This window comes from Poromitra crassiceps, assembly GCF_964638095.1.
Source record: "Poromitra crassiceps genome assembly, chromosome: 28".
NCBI classification, from domain to species: Eukaryota; Metazoa; Chordata; class Actinopteri; order Beryciformes; family Melamphaidae; genus Poromitra; species Poromitra crassiceps.
The window spans coordinates 11334965-11357454 of record NC_139651.1 but is presented as its reverse complement, the minus strand read 5'-3'; the positions used below and the strand labels follow the sequence as shown (position 1 = coordinate 11357454).

At 42.9% G+C, this 22490-nt stretch overlaps 1 pseudogene across 1 annotated transcript in view; it reads right to left on the bottom strand.

The window, feature by feature from the left end:
- The window catches only part of LOC310799707 (ephrin type-A receptor 6-like), a 79834-nt pseudogene extending 57430 nt beyond the window's left edge, over positions 1–22404 (bottom strand). The window contains exons 1-2 of the transcript XR_014553990.1: positions 22286–22404; positions 17283–17347 (exon numbers count right to left, since the gene is read on the bottom strand). The product of XR_014553990.1 is annotated as an ephrin type-A receptor 6-like (transcript). The remainder of the gene's footprint in view (positions 1–17282; positions 17348–22285) is intronic.
- Between the last annotated feature and the right edge of the window lie 86 nt (positions 22405–22490).

Genomic DNA, 22490 nt, shown 5'->3' with positions numbered 1-22490 from the left:
AGATGAAATGGGTGTTTATATTGATCCGATGTTCTTAAATATATACATCACAGCCAGCATGCACTGTATAATGAATCAATTAAATAAACCTACGTATACTATGGTGTAGGTAGGGGAAATGTCAAGTAGCGAGTAGAAATAAATGAGTGTCTTATGTACAGTATGTGTGTATGTATGTAGAGGTGTACTGTATATACAGTAGTATATACATGTATTTGTATTATTCTTTCTACTGGCTGTATGTATGGGAGAGGGAGGGGGGGATTATATAATTTTGATTGAAAACACTGAGACAAATATTGTTGCCTTAATTGAAAACTGAATAAAATATATTTGAAAAAAAGAAAGAAAGATTGGTGCTGATTGGGAACACCATGTTTTCCTCTCTCTCTTGATCACACATAGAACTCAAACTTGATAAACCTATTTATGATTCTGCCCATCAATGACATTATAGGCACATATGCTTTGACATGTACAGTATAAGATAGATAAGATAGATTCCTTAGCTTTTGTACATGAGACCAAGTATATTCCCAGGTGTAGTACCTTTATTGATGCCTGACATGTGTGTATCTAGAGCCAGCAGCAATGACCTCCCCAGCTGTTTAATTATTCAATTTAAACAAGCTCTCTTCACACTTCAGATTTCTCTCCTCTGTGATAACGCTGCAGGATGGTACATTTATTTAATTACATTTTAAATCAATTCCAATCAATTATTCAGTTTCAGTCGGTTTGAGTCTTGAGGGTATTAGTTAACATCAGACTTGTCAGCCAGTGTTTGACTGACTCTTTTTGACTCATTTGAAAGCAAGGCAATGGCTTCAGGCAATGACTAAGAGGCATCTGTGAGAGAACAATATTAAAAATGAAATAGAACACGCAAGAGTTATGCTAATTAGACCTAAGTCATTATCATTAGCAACAGTGCCGTTATTTTGACTCTCTAACTTATTAGCATAGCTAACAGTACATTTAGCATTTTGTTTTTGGGGAGCAAAAGTTCACTAGTGAGTATGATTCTTTCATTTTTCAGCATTTATGCTGGGACCGCTGCATTATCTATTCATCATGTTACCCATATTGCAACTCTCAGGCTTCCGTGTAATTCTTTCTCCACTGAGAATTTTCTCTGTGGTTTATCTTCAGAGATTTCATTTCCATTTTTAATGAACCCATTCACTCCACTAATAAACTTGAAAATAAAATATAGCCTAATAATACAAAACACCATAATGAATTTGAAAACTACATTTTGCCCACATTATTCCCCCATTCAGGCCGTTTTCATTTCACTGAGCTCATTAAACGTCCCCTGGATGATTGAAGATCATTAATTCAAAGAAATCAGTTCACTTAACAGATTGAAAATTAGGTCAGTCTTTGAGTGACTGTTGGGCGTGTAGCTGCGAGTAATAAATAGCATGGCGTCGATCAATTGACTGATTTTTATATTAGAGAAGTTTGCACTGCATGTGGACCTCATTTTATGCACCGATGCCTGTTCTTGGCGGTTTCGTTTCTTTTGTCTGAGACCGAGGACCCCCACGGAAACAAGTCTAAGACTTCATTATGTTTTAAATCCTTGATGTTTTTCTTCCTGAGAAGAAGCATGTCTGCATTTCATGTGTTTTCTTTTAACCAGGTGTCAAATCAAATCAAAGGACCTCAGACGTTAAGGGAACACTATATGAATTTCAATGTGTCTTGTTTTGTTAAAGATGATTTTTTGGGGCATTTCGCCTTCATTAATTTTTTTATATAGGACAGTAGGCAGAGAGAGAGGGGATGACATGTGGCAAAGGACGGCAGGTCGGATTCGAACCCGGGTCGGCCACGCTAAGGGCCGAGGCTTCGTGGCATGCGTGCTACCAGGTGAGCTACCAGGTGAAGTACCAGGTGAGCTACCAGGTGAAGTACCAGGTGAGCTACCAGGTGAACTACCAGGCGAGCTACCAGGTGAACTACCAGGTGAGCTACCAGGACGCACAATGTGTCTTGTTAAGTATGTGGATGGATCTGTGTGTTTTTAGGGATGCACTGAAATGTCATTTTGTATGGAAACATTCAGTCAAGGGTGTGTATTGTATTAGTATTATGTTGGAGATAAGTCGCGTATGTGGTAGTTTGGGTGTGTATTGTATTAGTATTATGTTGGAGATAAGCATGTGGTAGTTTGGGTGTGTATTGTATTAGTATTATGTTGGAGATAAGTCGCGTATGTGGTAGTTTGGGTGTGTATTGTATTAGTATTATGTTGGAGATAAGTCACGTATGTGGTAGTTTGGGTGTGTATTGTATTAGTATTATGTTGGAGATAAGTCGCGTATGTGGTAGTTTGGGTGTGTATTGTATTAGTATTATGTTGGAGATAAGTCGCGTATGTGGTAGTTTGGAGATTAAAATACATGCATGCACCCACACGGTCTGTTTTTGGACTGTTCCATAAAATGTTCAACCTGTGCACTCACACTTTCTCATGTAGTGGAACTTTATTTGGCTGCAGAAACACAGTTCATCTTACTAATGATTTCACAGCTGTTACGTTGCCAAGAAGAAGCTCTCATTTGTGTGCTGTGCTTGAAAGATGTGATGATCAGAGGTTCAAATGTTCAACGTTGTCAACTTGTTCTTTCTCAGTAGCCCTGTGGCATTTCACAGGTTGCTGAGTTTGTGGCAAATTTCACAGCCAGACATTTAAAGATCACTCAAGAACATATAAATGTGGGAGTTGTAGCAGATCTTGGATGGTTCATCCTTCAGCAAGTACTGTAGTGCTTAGTTGATTCTGTTGTGAAAGGCATGGTTCAGTGGTCACAGTAAGAGCAAAAAGTATTGGAAATCATGTATGCAAAATGTTCTGAGGGAGACAAAAAAAAACGATGTCACTGATTATTTTGTCTTTGGTCGAGGGGAAGAGAGAAGATCGAATTTAACATGGTGACTATAGAGAGGCAAAGTGACCGCCTACTTCCTGCTTCAGCACTGTACCAGAGATTTTCATCCGCCATTTATTTTCCCATAGACATTTCGTAAAATGCTTATAAAAATGGTTTTACCTGGCCAAACCAAACAGTTCAGATATATTTAGAAACAGGAGAGACCAGATAACATTTCACTCGGACCAAAAAACGTAAGACAATTCAATTTCAATTTCAATTCAATTTATTTGTTCGATAGGGGACAGGTGTACATTAATGAACATTTTGAAAAAAAAATGTAAATGTCACAAGACACAAGACAATTGCAGATTTAAAGAAAATGTGTTTTCGATGTAGTTTTTTAAAGTTTTGGTCCGAGTGAAATGTTCTGTGGTCTCTCCTGATTCTAAATATAGCTGAACCGTTTGGTTTGACCAAGTAAAACTCTTTTTATAAGCATTTTACGAAATGTCTATGGGAAAATAAAGGGCGAATAAAAATCTCTGGTACAGTGCTGAAGCAGGAAGTAGGCGGTCACTTTGCCTCTCTATACAGTTCAGATGCCATTGCAAAGTCTGATCATCAAAGGATTCTTTTCTTCTTTTTTTGTTGTTGCATGTTTTTAGCGGGGGGTTCCTATCTGGAAGAAACCCCAGGGGAGCACGGGGAGAACATGCAAACTCCACACAGAAAGGCACTTTTTCACGAGCCCACCTGGGGCGTACTGTAGGCACTGAGGACATGGGGATGGGGACACACCCTCAGCGCCCATAGTGCTCCAGGTGGGAATCAAAGCCAGGACCTTCTAGCTCAGCTGTGAGGCGACAGCGCGACCACTGAGGCACCATGCCTAGATTCAGATTTTCACACACACACACACACACACACACACACACGCACGCACACGCACACCAAGACCTCATTATGGGCAGTTCTGACCTTCTTACTGTAGATGAGAGACATAACTATAGTTGAGCCTCAGAGAAATTGAATGAAGAGGTAGTGTTCAGATATAAATTATTTAATACACACCTTAACCTTGAGTGGAGTGTGGGAGCACAATTAATCTTACATTAATTAAACTATCTAAATTAGCTCTATGAGACATCCGAGGGGTAAAATGATTAATCGATCATAATCAGTCCCTCTTTCATTTGGAGCTCCTGACAAGCGCTGCTACGCCGCGGCCTTTATGATGTTAAGTGAATTTGGAGATATACCGTTATAATGATGCGTCTGCCATCATGGCCATGAGGAATATTCAAGGTGAACGAGATCAATCAACAGCAACTTGGCAAAGCTTACTGTTGTGGACTATATTCAGTTGTTAATTGCAAAATCAAAATATTTTATTATTAGTTTATTATTAGCTTTATCATTAATTAATAATAATAAAAATAACAACAACAACAATCATTATCATCATCATCATCATCATAACCATCATAATCCTACTACTATAATTGGAGAGCTGTCTGTCTGTTTGTCCGGAGTTGCAAGGCACACCATTGCTCAGCGTTAATTCTGAGAGCAAATTCTGATTTAGTTTTAGTCATAGTCTTTTGACTAAAATGCCATTTAGTTTTAGTCATATTTCAGTCATCCGAAATGTTTGAGTTTTAGTCTAGTTTTAGTTGACTAAAATATCATAAGGTTTTAGTCGACTAAATCTACGGTAGATTTTGTCGACTAAAATCTAAACGGGCTTAGTTAAAGTGTAATGCATGATTGAAATGTTTCTCTAGCATTTCCAAACTCATTGGAAAGATCTATTCATGTCTTATTATGGAATAGTATTAACGTTTCAATGTGCAAAACAGACACAGACTTAACTGTTTCACTTCTTCTCTTCTGATTGGATCTCTTCCCTGATTCGCTCCTCCCGAACATTTGTGTCTAGTTTTGATTCGTTGATGAAACGGTCACAGAAAACTGTAACCTTGAGCAACTTGAATTCTACTTTTTGATGTGAGGAGACTTTTTTTCTGTGTGAATTATGGGTGTGACTTGGTCGGCCGAGTGACGTGACATCACATATATAACTGGACACTATGCAAACACTGCATAGTAGTCTGTCATGTCCATGTCCTCCTTACTGAGCTAAAAACAAAAGCATCTTTTTAAGAAGCCTCTGGTTTGCATAACATCAGTCTTATAGCTAAGTGGTGTTCCATTATGCATATGAACAAGAGCAAAAGGGTGATTTGTCAACTGTGCTCGGTGCTACGCTGTTGTAAAATGCACCCCGGGGAGACGAGCTACGTTCAGAGCAGAGAAAACAAAATGCGAGGCCCGGTTTGAAAGATGGCCTAGTATAGCCCCGTGCTCTCAGAGGCAATCACATACAGTGTGCGCCCACCGCCCGCTAATCTGCTCAACTCTGCCTATAGCCCAGAGCTTAGCACGCTATCAGGAGTCGGGTTTTGAGTACCAGGTGTAGAAAGCATATATTCGAACTCGTATACGAGGGGATCAGCCGAGCGGCATTTTGGTAAACAAACCGCGTCACTGGGTGGCAACGGCAATGGAACCCCTATGGAGCCTGAGTTTGGAGCGTCTGACTCTAGCCGGCTGACCGTGTTTACAATTTAAAAACTGCGACGGTTCACACAACTTTAACACGACATGCATATATTACACATCAAAGTCTTGAGCTACTTCTGCTCTCACTCGGAATGTCAAAATATAAGCGATGTGATGTATACTTTTTGAAATATTAACGTTTGTTTGGCACAACTCATACTATTAACTGCTGCGGGGTTATGCATTTTTGGGTGACAGTGATGTCATGCTGATTCGTCCTATTCCAATGTGAAAGAATGGAGGGAGTGGGGGGACTCTAAGCTCATTTTAACTTTGTATACTGTTCCTTATACAACTGACACTTTCATCTAAATGTTAATGAAACATCATATGCCCGAAGGCAAAGTGATGGAGACTCTTTCATCTTTTTAAGGACTTATGGATGATAGTATTTATGACTGCATTTCCTTCAAGGCACATCTTTCATTCATTCTTTCTCTTCTTATTTCTATTCAAGCTGATGAGGGCCAGGAGGAGCCTATCCCAGCATGCATTGCAAGCTGGGAAACACCCTGGTCAGGTCCCCGGTCCATCCCAAGGTTAACACAGACAGACAGACAGACAGACAGACAGACAGACAGACAGTCAGACAGACAGACAGACCGACAGACAGACAGACCGACAGACAACAATCACTCACACTCATATTCATGCCTACGGGCAATTTGGAGTCTCCAACACACCTGACTTGCCTTGTGTAAACCCTCATGAACACACCAACTTCGCAGAGAAAGGAACAGTTCAGCTGAGTTGAGAGTCTTTAGAGTCTTTCGAGTTGAGACTTTGAGCCAGGTAATCCCTGGCCTTGACCTCAGAAGGGGAGGCAGTGCATTAACTTCAGAAAGAGCCATTAACTCCAGGTCCACCATCATATATATCCCGTTAAGAGTGATTCCCTTCCTGAGATACACAGCCCAATCGTGATAGAACCTCTGCCAATAGGAGCCGTGCTGAGTGCTGGATTTCCCTTCAGAGGAACTGTGGTTGACCTCAGGAGAGACTTTCAGTTCTGTCTGGGAAGGAACTGTTGTATCAGCGAGAACCTGTGGGAAGATCTTACCCTGAACCTGTGCAGTGGAAAATCTAATTCAAAGCAGCTCTGTGCTGAGTGGAGATATATAGCTTTATCAGAAAGGGCCTCCTGGTGGAGTTTGGTTCACTTTTCTGGCTGATATTCAGTCACGTTAAGAAGACGGTAATTCCAAGAGTTGGCCTGTGGGGGAAGTCTCCGTGACACGTTCACCATGACAGTGTCTGTATGGAGCTCAGGTTCTAGTGGAGAGGTGATGTCTTCCTGGCAAATCGCCTCACTGTGGTTGTGTTCATCACTCTGGATAACTGCTGAGGCTCTGTGTTCCCATTGCAAGTCTTCCATCCTCATAGAGGGCCCCACAAAGACGTTTAGCCTCTTCTTCTGTGAGGAGCAGTGTGGCCTCAGGAAGGGTCTCTATATTTTCATTCTGGTGGTGACCACCATAAGGTGTTCAGATGTTGCTCCCCACCCACACCTATATCTCTACAGGATGGATGCATGCTCATCTGGCTTACTAGCTGCAGCTCCTGATTGGCTTTCAATAGAGAAATAATAAGCTACAGAGGAGAATCATTTTTAGGACTTTTTTTTTTTTTAATCGCTTCTTCAGTAGATGATTGTTCGCTGGTGAAGTGGTCTCACCCTGCTTTGAATGCATCTTTATAACTGATGATGACTGCTTGTGCAGAGATAGTCTATTTACAGTAGCTGTCTCCATTTCCACAGGTGCAGCGCGACCTCAGGAACGCCATTCAGGCTGTTGCATAGCCATGTCATCATGCAGAGACAAGCAGATCTTGCGGGAGGATTTTCTACCTCAACTTGCTACCAAGTTTCTCCCTGATGGCTCGCTGTAACCTAACCTAATTACACAAAGACACACACACACACACAGACAGACAGACAGACAGACAGACAGACAGACAGACACACAGACAGACAGACAGACAGACAGACAGACAGACAGACACAGACAGATAGACACAGACACACACACAATCAGCTTACTTTAGGGAGGTCCATCTGATGTACTGCTGTGTTAACTATTCTGAAATAGACGTACTGTAGGCCAGTGGTTCTCAAATCTTTTCCCATGAAGGACCCCCTAAACTGACAAAGATTAGACCACGGACCCCCATTTGATAGGATTTTGTCCCACGGTCCCCGATAATAAGATTGATGCTTTTAGATGTTTTATTACAGAAAGTGTATAAAACCCATGATCAAAATAGTCATTATGTTACTTATGAACAGAATTATAGCCAAAATAAATGACCCCCCTTTTGGCTGGGGACCCACTGGAACCCCCCTCAAGGACCCCTGGGGGTCCCCGGACTACTGCAGTACAGTACTGCTGACTTTGCCTGGACCATAATATATATATATATATATATAATATATATATATATATATATATATAATGCTGTACTGCTGACAATAGGTACCGTAGGCTACTGCTTGAATCTGTCTGCAACATGAAATATTGAGGAGCATTTTGCTTGTAGACGTTTACCAAAGCATGTGAACCAACGCATGTGTCAGGTTTCTTTCAGTGCGATATGTACATGTACACATAAGCATCAAAACCAGAGGAAAATAATAATAATAAGACAGATCCATAACTACCTCCCTGGTCACCACACATTTAGCACAACAACATTGTGGGAAATCAACAGGGTTGGAATCAATCCAGCTTCCCCCATATTCAGTTTGCCTGGCTGAGATTACATGTTGAATAAATGTGGCTTATCTATATTTCATGAATAAATATATTAACTACAGCAACGCTCACATGGTCCCTTTGGATTCAACAACAAATCACTAGAAAGTGAGAGAGAGAGAGAGAGAGAGACACACACACACACACGCACACGCGTGTGCGCGCACACACACCCACACACACGCGCACACACACACATGTGCACACACACACACACACACACACACACACACACACACACACAGACACACACACAGACAGACACACAGACACACACACACACAGACACACACACACACACACACACACACACACACACACACACACACACACACACACACACACACACACACACACACACACACACAGCTGAGAGGGAGAAAATGCCAGAGTGAAAAAGATATGGTGAGAAAGAGAAGATCTTTATGAGAGCAACTGCTGTAAACACTGAAGACACTCCTCTTATCTAGTGATGTTTGAACTCATTTGAATAATGAAGACTATACTTCTGCAGTCAGGTTATATCACAGTGCACGCCCCCTTTCTTCCAGGTTGTATAACCCATGCATTGTTAGGCATGCCCCTTTCATTCATGCTGTCTCCTCATCCATTCAGAGTCTCCCACGCTTCCCCTCTGTGGCAATAGCCAATCACGTCAAGCTATTCCTTCCTGCCGAGCCAATCACCTAACCGGCGTAGTATATCAGAGTCCATGTTTTTACTATGTTTGCTATGTGCTGCGTATGTGCTACGTGTCATCCTCAGTTGCTGATGATCATCATCGCTGAAGCAGTTGTTTTCGCCCCACCTCCTCCCCTGACCACCACCAACGTCATACGCCAAAATGAACGTGTTTATTGTATCATTAAAGCTTATTGAACCTTTCTACTAGTCTCTCATTATTCAATAGAAGATGTTTTAAATCCTTCAGCTGGGTTTTGTATTGGGCCTTACTGTATATAATAATCTTACTGTATATAATCATCTCGACCAAAATCATAATCAGAAGAATGCTGTTGTACAATTATTGCTCCATTGGCTAAATATTTAGAATATGCCAGACAGCAGTGGTACTTAACTCTGCATGCCAAACCACACATTCTTCATTGATATTGATGTGGTCTAGCTGGCAAATTAATTTTTAATCCATGAATTTAGAGGAGTTATTGGAGGATGTAATGAACAGAAAACGTTCCAATTTCTCGTTAAAAACTGTCAATGTTGAAAATTTAATTACACAAAAATCAATGAACCAAGTGCTTGCTTACCGATGGCCACCTCCTGGTTTGACAACATGCTGTCTGCCAAACGGTCAAGGAGGCTGCAGAAATCCTTTAGACTCGTAGAAATAACAGACAGTGACGCTTCTTGAAGAAGCTCTTGGGGTTAACGTTCAATCATTCATTCATTCATGTGCTCACAGCCCTTACACACAAATACTCAGATTACACGCGCGGGCGCACACACACACACACACACACACACACACACACACACACACACACACTCACTCACTCACTCACTCACTCACTCACTCACTCACTCACACACACACACACACACACACACACACACACACACACACACACACACACACACACACACACACACACACACAAGCGGTTGAACTAACGACTTCAGATTTTTCTCAAGGTGACCTTTCTACCAATAGAGTCGACGTCAACTAGTGGTCACGTGGTGCAGTGCCGGTCAACAACAAAAAGTAGGTCATTGAGTTGACCTACGGAGTTGACGCAGGAGTATTTTTATTTTATTTTTTATTTTTTAAGCACAATACATACTGGCTTGGGAAAACTCTCTGGGCTGGGACCAGACAGAACCCTCCAACGTGAATCAATCACTTTTATTTTGAAGGTTTTAACCGTAAGTTTGACGTTGTATTGTGGCTAACCTGACACTGCGCAGGCCTGTGAGCAAACTGCTGGTGGGAGGAGGGAGAAGGAAGAGCCGGCTCCGGGGGAGCAGCTGAACGGAGGCGATGTGAAAATGTCAATGGCCTATTTTTAACGCTTACCCCATGCTAGATAATAGCTGTTTAAAAAAAAAAGTATAAGCGGTACTTTTGATGTAGAAAAGATTTATGATAGAACTAATCTCTCCCTCCTCCTCCTTCTCTTCTTCTGGGTCTCCCCAAGACAAGGCTCCCCTCCTTAAGCTGTGTTCACACCGAGATATTTATTTTTCTCTCTGTCGCTCGATTCAACCCTTTGGAATCGCTCTGTCGCTCTGTTTAAATCGCTCGTCAACAGGCACAATAATTGACGGACATCTGGGGGCTATAACGTTACGCAATGTCATGATGTTTGTCCACTACGAGCCACCGTAGTTGTTTACAAGCTAAGCCTATCAGCGTGCTCCCAACGCGAGCTCTATACCGGTAGTACAGACTTCACTTCATGTCAGCTGTCAGCCTGTCAATCAGCTGTCAATGCGGTTTGTTGCCACACAATAAACCAGCGGTTTGTTCCAAGCCAGTGTGATCCTTGACTCGCTCTCACACGGCAGCCAATCGGCGTTGAACAGCGAGCGACTGATGCCAGCGTAATTTAGCTCGAGTTGGGATATTTCATCTCGGGCGACGAGTGAATTTTCTCCCTATCTCTCTGTCTCTGCTGCTCGGACGCCCAGCGATTTTTCTCCCGGGCGAATATACGCTCAATCGCTTGTTTGCATTGACTTTGTATGTAAACTCGATGCCAGCAAAAAACTTTAATAGGTCGGTGTGAACGCAGCTTTAGGAGACAGAGAGCCTTTTCTACTCTTGCATCTGGAACAACCTCCCACAGGCAGAGCATCGGATGATTGGGACAGTGTTGATTCTTATCAATCTCTTCTCAGGTGGACGTACCTTTTTATCACTTCTGATTGCATTGTTAGTTTTGAAGTAGACTACTTACAACATCTTTTTTTAAAGGGTGTCTTAATGCTGTTTTGTTTTGAAGCTGTAAAGGGGCTTTGAGTCATGAGAAAACGCGATATAAATAACCTGTATTATTATGAGAAACTTTTTTAACAAGACAAAGGATGAAGACAAACCAGGCGAGCCTCGAGGAGATGGAGGAGGAGGTAGATGTTGTATCAGCAGATGAGTCAGAGACATGGTCAGGAGGAGACATAAATAGCAACAGAATGTTGTTGTGTGCGTCTGTTGCTGTAGTGATTAGCCGTTGTGTTGCTGTGTTGTGACTGTCAGCCCATATGGAATAATGAGCATTAATGAATATTTAGCCCCTATGTCTATTATGGGATGGACCAGTGCATTGATGGTTTGCTTTTGTATCATCTGATATTGATTTGCGCATTCAAATAATTGGTTAAGTCTGTGGATAAAATAAATGGATAAATAACGTGTGTTTATGATATCATTACATCAAAGAAAATGAGATTTGGTTAGATATTGGCTGGCATGTGCTGATTGCATCCTTTCTTGTGAGCAGGACAGGAGAGAGGAGGAGAGAACAGGAGGAGAGAGCAGAGGAGAGGAGGAGAGAACAGGAGGAGAGAGCAGAGGAGAGGAGGAGAGAACAGGAGGAGAGCCGAGGAGAGGAGGAGTGAGACAGAGAGGAGAGAGGAGGAGAGAACAGGAGGAGAGAGCAGAGGAGAGGAGGAGAGAACAGGAGGAGAGAGCAGAGGAGAGGAGGAGAGAACAGGAGGAGAGCCGAGGAGAGGAGGAGTGAGACAGACAGGAGAGGAGGAGAGAACAGGAGGAGAGAGCAGAGGAGAGGAGGAGTGAGACAGACAGGAGAGAGGAGGAGAGAACAGGAGGAGAGAGCAGAGGAGAGGAGGAGTGAGACAGACAGGAGAGAGGAGGAGAGAACAGGAGGAGAGAGCAGAGGAGAGGAGGAGTGAGACAGACAGGAGAGAGGAGAGAACAGGAAGAGAGAGTAGAGGAGAGGAGGAGTGAGACAGACAGGAGAGAGGAGGAGAGAACAGGAGGAGAGAGCAGAGGAGAGGAGAGGAGGAGTGAGACAGACAGGAGAGAGGAGGAGAGAACAGGAGGAGAGAACAGAGGAGAGGAGGAGTGAGACAGACAGGAGAGAGGAGAGAACAGGAGGAGAGAACAGAGCAGAGGAGAGGAGGAGTGAGACAGAGAGGAGAGAGGAGGAGAGAACAGGAGGAGAGAGCAGAGGAGAGGAGGAGTGAGACAGACAGGAGAGAGGAAGAGAGAGGAGGAGAGAACAGAGGAGAGGAGGAGTGAGACAGACAGGAGAGAGGAGGAGAGAACAGGAGGAGAGAGCAGAGGAGAGGAGGAGTGAGACAGACAGGAGAGATGAGGAGAGAACAGGAGGAGAGAGCAGAGGAGAGGAGGAGTGAGACAGACAGGAGAGAGGAGGAGTGCAACAGGAGAGAGGAGGAGAGAACAGGAGGAGAAGAGAGGAGAGGAGAGACAGCAAAAGACTGGAGAGGTGAAGAAGAGGAGAGTAAAGACCTTGAGAGGTCAAAGGTCAAAGTTTGTCAAAGGTCAAATGTGTCAGTTTAAAAGGAGCTCTTGTCACACAATAGAAGCAGAAGCTATGAGACCAGCGTTGGACAATCTTCAAAATTGAACAAAGCATCGACAACATACAATATGACTGCTTCATCAACGTCAAGGCTCTTATCTTTTCTCTGGGCTTTACTCCTGCTGCTGAACATAAAAAGAAGGAGGAAGTTGAAAGAGAACTCCTTTTGATTGGTGGTTGAGTTGACCCCCCTCCCCCCCCCCCCTCGCCCCTGATATATGAAACGCTTTCAGTATCCAGAAGGGCGCTATATACAGTAAATGAAATAAATTATTATTGCAATCAAAGAGTCATATTGTGAAAGCCAGCCCACGCACCTGCCAGGACCTTTTGGAAGAGCACATCCCTCATGTATATATATATATTCATTTTACCCTGAAATAACTTGAAAATGGTGCAATTATCTCACACACACACACACACACACACACGTACATACACACACACACACACACACACACACACACACACACACACGCAATCACGCAATCACACACACACACACACACACACACACGCACGCACACAATCACACACACACACACACACACATGCACGCATGCACGCACGCACGCACACGCACACGCACACACACACACACACACACACGCACACACACACACACAGTGATTGCATGCTCCAACGGGTATCAGAACTAGTTTTAATTAGATGTGAAACATGAAAATAACTTAATTAGATAATTAATTAGATAGGTGCTTACATGGCCAATGTGTTCTAAAGGTCAAGTTAAAATGTGCGTGTCATATTATGCTAGAAGGTATTGTAAAACACAGCATTGGCCTTTTATGAAACAGGAGATTAAACTGCATGAACTCACCTATGCACACACACACACACACACACACACACACACACACACACACACACACACAGACACACACACACACACACCTGTGTAGAGGTACTGTTGTATCAAAGGCACGGCACAAGCAGTCAAGCTGGCTAAGAGGTGTGTGAGTTTTTGATTAAAACAAGACTATTTGTCACTGTCAGAATAAAGGGAGGAGAGAGAGAGAGAAAGCTTGTGAAAATATGATTAAATCCCCGCTGTGATGAATTATTGATTTGAGGCGAAGCTGGGCGGGCGCTGCTGTTTTGTTGTCTTTTTGTTCAACCAATTAATGTTGTTGCTCCTCACAGCGAAATCTGTTTAGGCTGCGCAGGGCAGGAGACGATGTTTCAATATTGATATTTGGCCCTAAACATATCAGTGCACTTTGTTGTTGTTGGTTATTGGTTTTGTTCCAAATGGATTTATTACACTTCTAATAATAGATTTATTACACTTCTAATAATAGATTTATTACACTTCTAATAATAGCCTTCAAGCAGAAACAGTCCTCCGACTATCTTGTTGTTGACATTATAAGATCATGGAAAAGTTGTTGTGGTTGCACTCCCAGCTGAAATATTTCTAAGATACGAATTAAATGAACAGTTATTTCCCATCAGGCGCAGGTAGCGCTGTGAGAACGATGGACCACAACTTAGTTTTATCACTCGGTATTTTTAAGGTTTGATCAATTCCACCTTCATCCCACGTCAATAAGCAGATTCTGCAGATGTTCAATCAAACTGCACAAAACCAGACAACCGCTATCGACTTCAGATCTCTGATCTGTAGCAACGTTACCCGGCTGCTTTATGCTCCAACAATGGCTTCTTAAAAAACACATTTTGTGATGAAAACTTTTCAGATTCTAGCTTGTGAATTCCAATGTAGCCTACATGGCATGGCACTAGCCTAGGTAAACCCAGCCCCCACGTGATCTGCTCTCAGAGTTCCCAGTCACTAGGTAGTGACTGAGAACAGGTCTGACTGAGAGCAGGTCACGTGGAGGCTGGGTTCACCCAGGCTAGCATGGCACTTAAGTGTGGTTTAGTGATGGAGTAGGGATGGTGGGTGCACAGGCAGAACATGCAGTAAGTTTAGTAAAAAAAAATGGCGACATCACGATAGGCATATTGTATGTTTTCATTTATGAATGATCCTTAAGGCTTGATTTAAGGGCTTTATATTCATGAGACATGAATGTCAGACGGGCTAACGTTAGTCAGCGAGCTCCTGTTAGCTATGTTAACTCATGTTAGCCAGCAAGCTCCTGTTAGCCATGTTAATTCATGTTATCCAGCAAGCTAGAGAGCTCCTGTCACCAATGTCAGCTTTTGAGAGCGAACATTATCTACCATTAAACATGAAAGCATAAGAACTAACATGAAGGTTCGTTATTAAATGGATATTGAAAATCAGGGGGGGAACATATCCCATCATACACAGTTCAAATTCAAAACTGTATATTACTTATTTTATCCAGTTTTAAGTTTAGGTAGTTAAGTTTATATTGGAAGCAACTTTTACTTTACCTCTCGATTGAGCTTTGAGTATCCATTTATAAAGTATATAATCCGACGAGTCACTTAATTTGGCACATAATAAATGCCTTGATTTGTTTGGATGACATTGATGCAGAGACATACTGACAACATACAGCACTTGTTGACACATTTATATAGTTCACATTGAGAATTCTATCCATCAGGTTTGTGTCAGAGCTCGGTCTACAGTAGACGTTGAATTTTAATTGCACAGCTTGGGCTAAGAGCTCCCGCTCCAGAGAACACATCACAGCCATCCTCCAACACCTTCACTGGCTTCCGATTCAGCACTGAATCCATTTCAAGATCCTTCTCGTCACTTACAAAGCTCTCAATAATCTCGCCCCCTCATAACTGACAGATCTCCTCCATCGCCACTCCCCCACTCGCCATCTGCCGATGCTAACCTACTCACCTCCATCACCAAGACCAAGTACGGCACCTTGGGGGACAGAGCTGCACCGACCCTCTGGAATTCCCTGCCCCTTAACACATTGAGTGCCACAGCGCTTCAGTAAAATTGTCTGGAGCCTGTGCCAGATTCACTTCCATTCAGTTGAAAACAGCTATAGAATTTTTTCTATTAGGGCTATATGGACAGGGCTGGACTCTAATGAAACATTGGACACTCCTGCTTCTTTCAAAGAAGAAATTTTGTTTCTAGACAGTTCCATTATGAAATGACAGCCTCTGAAAGAAGAGCACTTTCAAGGGTTTTCTGCTGTCTTTTTTTACTTTTCAAGATAAAGTCACTTTTATGAATACTTTTTGCACTCTAATTTCAAGCACATTCACTGACTCTGGCTAATATTTTCTGATGTAGTGACATGGTGTAGTTCTGTGCAGCCTGCGTGCCCCACCCCCCTCTCCCCCCCTCTCCACCCCTGAGCTGCGGGCTCCTCCCCACACGCACACAGTCTATTTTCGCGGCCTCCGTTTTTTGCCCCGGGCGGATCCCAGCGCAACAAGGAAATGGCAAACGGGACTGAAGGAAGAGGTTTGGCCGTTCGGCTTCGGGTGCTGCCTTTCTGGCAGGTAATCGTGTGGAGGAACTATATGCAGACGGATGGACAGAGGCAGAAGAGCTCAGTTGTGGGCGCGGATCGCAGCCAACTGTCAGCTGCAGACAGAGCAATCTATATGGATCTGGCTGCAGCATGCATCGGTTTCCCCTTTCATCACGGCTTTCTCCGCTTTCTCCTGCACAAAGTAAAGGATCTGAGGTGGGTGGCGCAGCTCCTATGTAGATTTTTAAGGTGGCGCCGTGTGATCCCTTGAAGGGATTCACGCTCACTGGCTGGGTACGACCTTAAACAGCAGAATTATGGAATAATATGAATTATGATTTTAGGACGTCCTTGGCACTTCTCGTTACTTTTTTTTAGGACGTCCACAGACGTCCTTGGCACTCAATGTGTTAACATCTGAAACTCTGACACCCACTCACTTCTTTCAAAAACCAACTCAAATCCCACCTCTTCAAGAAAGCCTACAATATCTGACTTCTACCTCCAGCATCCTTTTTCATTTTTGCAACCCCCATATTTGTTTTTGTTCTGTATCTGTGTACGTTTTTTTGTTATACTGTATGTAAAGCATCTTTGAGTAATTAGAAAAGCTCTATATAAGTCATATGTATTATTATTATTATTATTATTAAGGGTATGGCTGGAATATGTTTTACTTTATTTATTTATGTTTTGTTTTTGTTTGTTTTTTTAGAATAGCATAGCCAGGTTCATATTAACCTGACGTGCCAGATGGTTTGCCTTGCGCGATCGTGATTTCACGAACCCAGCTGCCTTGCGAGGTTAGGTTGATATGGCAACGCTGGTAACAAAAGCTGACAGTTTCTGCAGGAGATGCATTATGCAAAATAGCTCACCCGTGTGTCAGTGAAGGTATATTTTCATAGAAACATAAGGTCCTGTCTTCCATATAGTGTAAATAGGCCTATTTTGGGTTCATCATTATCCGGGTCACGGCTCAGGAAAAAGCCCAGAACCCTTTTGGGCTCGATGGGTTTGGGTGGGTTATCTTCAGTGTGGTTTGTGCATAAATTTGGGAAACAATTCACCCTTATTCCAAGAAGTATCGCTCACCCCATTGACAGGATAGGTCTTCCAGTCCAGTTCTCCCAGCACTGTCGTGGTGTCCAGCAGAACCACTAGAGAGAGAGTGGGGGCGGAGAGAGAGAAATAAATACAATGTAAGATGGAGGAGAGAAGTTGAGGGAGCGAGAGAGAACACCAGTATATAGACACAGAGAGTGACAGGAGAGGGTAGAAGGTTGGAGAGAGTGTGCGACAGAGGAGTATAGCAAAGGAGAGACATGGAGGTGACAAAATAGGAAGAGAGCAGACAATAGTTTATCAAGCTGTCAACAAAGACCTGGCAGAGTTTCCAAGCCGTTATCAGATTCAACCACCTATGAAATAACAGCTCTTTAGGAAAGTCCCAAGACAACTCGAACACGATAAGAGTGAACCCCACCTCCATCTAGGTGAAGTCTGTAGCCTGGATTAATACGTGACTTGCTGAAGGTTGGAGAATCCTGTGATGCTCCACATCAAAGATAGATAGTCCAGGCCCTTAACACATTGACTGCCAGCCGTTTTTTTTTGCTGTAGGTAGCTTTTGCCAAGCCGTTTTTTTGAGGATTCTGGCTCATTTTACAAGAGCTGAGGATTCTTTTCTGCTTGGAGTTTGTCAACACAAAGTTCACAAAAGTACTAATAGAATGTGTGCTTTCTCTGTCTAAAAGAGTTAGTTTGTAGAGTTAGTAGTTATGTAGATATTAGCCGTTGAGTACAGCATGGTTTTAGCGTCTCAGACAGGAAGCTGAGATAATCGCAGTTTTGTGAAATTCAATCAAACAGCCAGAACAGTCACTTTAACCATTTATTTTTGGCATCAGTGAGAGATCAGACATCCAAACAATATAGTTCCGAACGCCCTCTCCTTCAACTCCTCCCTCCGTGGGCGTGTCTAGTGGCTTTCAGCCTGCGTTTGTCACAAGTGAGTGCTCTGCTGCTGGGAGTTTGAGCAGCGTCGCTCCCTGGCAGCGAGTTTGAGCAGCCTGCCTCCCTGGCAGCGAGTGTGGATAGGTCTCACTCGTCTCTTGGGTTTGAGAGCCCCGATGAAGCCCCGTGCGACTCTAGGCTTTATGCTGCTCACCCAGTCCATTTCTGGAACCCCCCACCGCAGCAGCGCGAAAGCGTCCCCGCCTACAGTATGAGAATGAGGCTCGTTCGTTTCTGACTGTAAAATCGCCAAGCCATTTCCTTGATTTCCTTCCTTGGAGGAAGCAGCCGCGGGAGGCGGCTGCTTTTGGTTGACTTTATCTCTGTCGGGAGAGGACCGTCGCCACCTAGCTGGTCGGTAAAATGGATTATACACATTCAATACTTCCAATATCTCCATAGGAGACGCGGGGGGCATTGATCCACGTAGCACCGTCAAAAAAAAAAAAAATTTTTTTTTGACGACTCAACTCGTCGTTGCCAGTGAACAGCTGGATTGTGTTTGACGACTCAACTCGTTGTTGGCAATTAACGTGTTAAGGAGATATTAGGCTCATTTCGCGCAAATTCGTGCAAAAGCACCAAATTAGGCTCAGATGTAGCCCAGCGTATGCTAACTTGACTTATGGTAACTTTAGCCAGAGCGGCCGAGCCTGTGGCCCTCGATATCGCCATGGCGCCAAATCAAATATGGCCGCTGCACAAAAACGGTTTGTGTCAATTATTATTCAACCTAGAAAGATGGTTTTGGCGTCTACCTCTAGGTTTTAAGGCTTGAGGAATACAACTGAATCAGTGGAATTACCATCAGTTAATTATTTATTGACAAATCCAAGATGGTGTCCCAAGAGGGTGCCCCAAATTCCGGTGAATAGGGTAAAATGTAATAGATATCATCATCAAAAGTGATGACCCAGTTGATTACTTACATGAAGACAAAAAAAAATTTGTACTACAAGTTTTCTGAAATGTTATGTTTAAATATGCAAATCTACAGAAAACTAACCCATTAGGCCAGTCAATATATGGGAAAAAAAGAGCACCTAACCCTGAACAAATTGATACAAAAGGTGTTTTCAATAGATGGTACTATTGGGAATGTTAAATAACATAAAAAAAGAGAGGAAAATCTAACTTCCGGAAAGGGGTCATAACGATCCCAAGGGTCGCAGGCTCGGGCGCTCTGGCTAAATCAAGTTAGCATACCCTGCTACATCTGAGCCAAATGTGGCGCCTTTGCACGAATTTGCGCGAAAATATCCCTAAGGGCCTGGGACTAAGACCAAAGATGAATTAAAGGAGAACTCTGTGCATTTTTATGAATGTTGAGAAAACCCTGGGGAAACTTTGAAGCACTTACACAGAACCAAACAATTTCCATGAACATAACTTCATTAAAATCACACAGCTGCCTAAAAAGCACGACATGAACTGTGGAAGCGCTCTTCCTGGTTCCTGTGTGGATATCGTCCTCGACAACAAACCTTTCCATCTGAGATGGATGCTTACTTCACACAGCACAAGTGCATGTTGTCAGTGTGCATGTGTGTGTGTATTGGTGCGCAGCACATTTTCCACTGAAAGGTACTATTGATTTGAACACTTGAGTTAAATTAACACCGACAATTTTGCTGTGTGTATGTCTTTGCGTGTGTGTGTGTGTGCGTGCGCGTGTACATATAAGTGTAAACAGCCCGCGCTGTCGGTACCCTGGTCACGGCGTAGGTGAGAGCCATTATCTGCCTCTTGCTAAGCCCTCTGAGCCTATTTGATATGATGAATGTGCAATTTCCTTTGTCTCCACACAGCCAGTTAATTACAATCTCCATCAATAAAGTGCGCGTCCCACTTCACTGGTCCACATGATCAGAGCAGCACATCTTCAACACAAGCTGTCACTCTGGTCGACGGTGAAGAAAAGCCGACGTGATCTCAACCTTTTGTTTAGGGATGCACGATATATCGGCAATCATATCGGTATCGGCCGATGTTGGTCATTTTTTAACATATCGGTCATATCGGTATCGGTCAGATGTTGCAATGTTAATATCGGTTATCATTATCAGCCAAATTCTTCACATTGATATGAAATAATGCAGTAAATCTATGATTTATGGGCTTTTCCAAAGGCTTTGCAAATAAAGAAATGCATAACTTTTTCAAATTCAGTGTTAACATGTGTTTTTCAGTATGTACAAAATGTGATGATCATAAAAATGTGGTTTTATACAGATCATATCGACATCGGTAAATATCGGTTATCGGCCATAACAGCAATGTTAATATCGGTTATCGGCATCGGCCAAAATTTTCATATCGGTGCATCCCTACTTTTGTTAAACTTAAGTTCCACACATCAGAGTGTGAGAACATTTTGTGAGGACCACCTTGAGAGGAGGAGAAAAATGGAAAAAATAAACTCGGTTGTAAATATGTGTATTGAAAACAGTAGCAAGCCTGTTGTTTTGAATACAAGGTGAGATATCAGGACAGGACAGGACAGACGAATAGTCCAGGTGATATGTGCCAAATTTGGGGTGAATCGAAACTTGGTCCAGGTTGGGCTTCTGAAGATTTTCAGATCGGCAAGGCATCGCAAAAACACCTCGTGGTTGCCATGGCGGCCATTTTACTTTCCCACCATAACAGACGTGTGAATTTGCATCATATCTCTGAATATACCTCAAACATGATAACACAGAAAAGGTGATGTCTCCGTTTTCGTGGCCATCATACAACCTCCCGATGTGAAAATGTTCTGAACCCCAAACTGGACAAGTGGACCAAGCTTCATGCTTTTATGAAAATGTGAATGATTTTTTTTTCTTTTCTTTTTACATTATTACACCTGGACTATAAAGGAACCGGGTCAGTATTTACAGAGAGTTCATTTAGCCTTATCCCCCTGCTGGTAATTAAGGGGTGAATTATAACAGGATGGCCTTGTGGCTCTGCAGGGAGAGAGAGAGAGAGAGATGCACAGAAAGAGAGAGATGCCAAGACAGAGAGAGAGAAATATAAATAGCTATTGATTTTTGAGAAAATGAGATACACATTGTTTCATAATCATGACTAATGTTCCATAGCATGTTTGACAGCAGCAAACTTTACCCATCAACTCTCTCTCTCTCTCTCTCACACACACACACACACACACACACATATGAGACCGCACTGCAAGACAATAGATTTTGTCTATTGTTTTTGCAGTGCGGTCTCATAAGAGTGTTGTCATAAATCAAAGATACAGCTGAAGCTGTCAAAGAAAACAACATTCCCATTACTCAAAAGTCAATATGGCTAATGCGTATTTAGATCATACCCCACACTGGATATTTAAATCAATGTAATGGCTGTCTGTCTCAGTGGCATCATGAGTCTTCTCACAAAAGTGGCAGTGTGTGTAGGCCTATTCTTGTTCAAATCAATATCAAAAGATATTTTTTTGCACTATAATAGCACCAGACACATCTGACAAGGGACTCCTGCGTGTTTGTAGAAATGGGAGGTTTGTTTGTTCTCCCAGGCGCTGAGAGAGGCCTAATCCAGGATGTCTTTGACACATCCTTGAATGGTTGGACGTGGCGATGGAAACTATAAATCTCTCAGCAACTTTTAGAAACCCACCCTGACTGCAAAGAGATGACTTTGGCTTGGATGACAAAACATTTTACAAAAGTCACGCTTGTGTTGTGCAGTGTTAAAGAGCTCAGCTGGTGAATGCTCTGGCATCATCATACCCCCCCCCCCCCTACTGCTGCACTTCCAGGTTTCACTTTTACTGTACTCACACGACTTCAGAATGCAGGGAATTTAAATTAATGATTATTCACTCAGCTGAGTGTGTGTGTGTGTGTGTGTGTGTGTGTGTGTGTGTGTGTGTGTGTGTGTGTGTGTGTGTGTGTGTGTGCGGTGCGTGCGTGCGTGCATGTGTGTTAGATAAGCAGCGCAGGGGGTCACGTTTTAAATTGAAGACATTAGACAAATAGGCTACATACATTATTACAAATATTATAGCCAAAAAAAATGCAAAATATATACTATAGCCATTATGAGAACAAAACTGTGACGCCCTCACTTACCTTGGTTCGTGGTTCCTGGGTCCGACAGGATACTTTTAAGCAAGAGGACCAGCAGCACGCAGTATTTCCACCTGGAGCGCATAGCTGAGTCAAACTCTTGAACGTTGCGCAGACGCGTAAATAGATCCCAGGAATGAAAACGTCGGGTAAGAAGATGTTCATAAAACGCTACTGCGAATTTATTTTTTTAGCCAAACATCCTGAT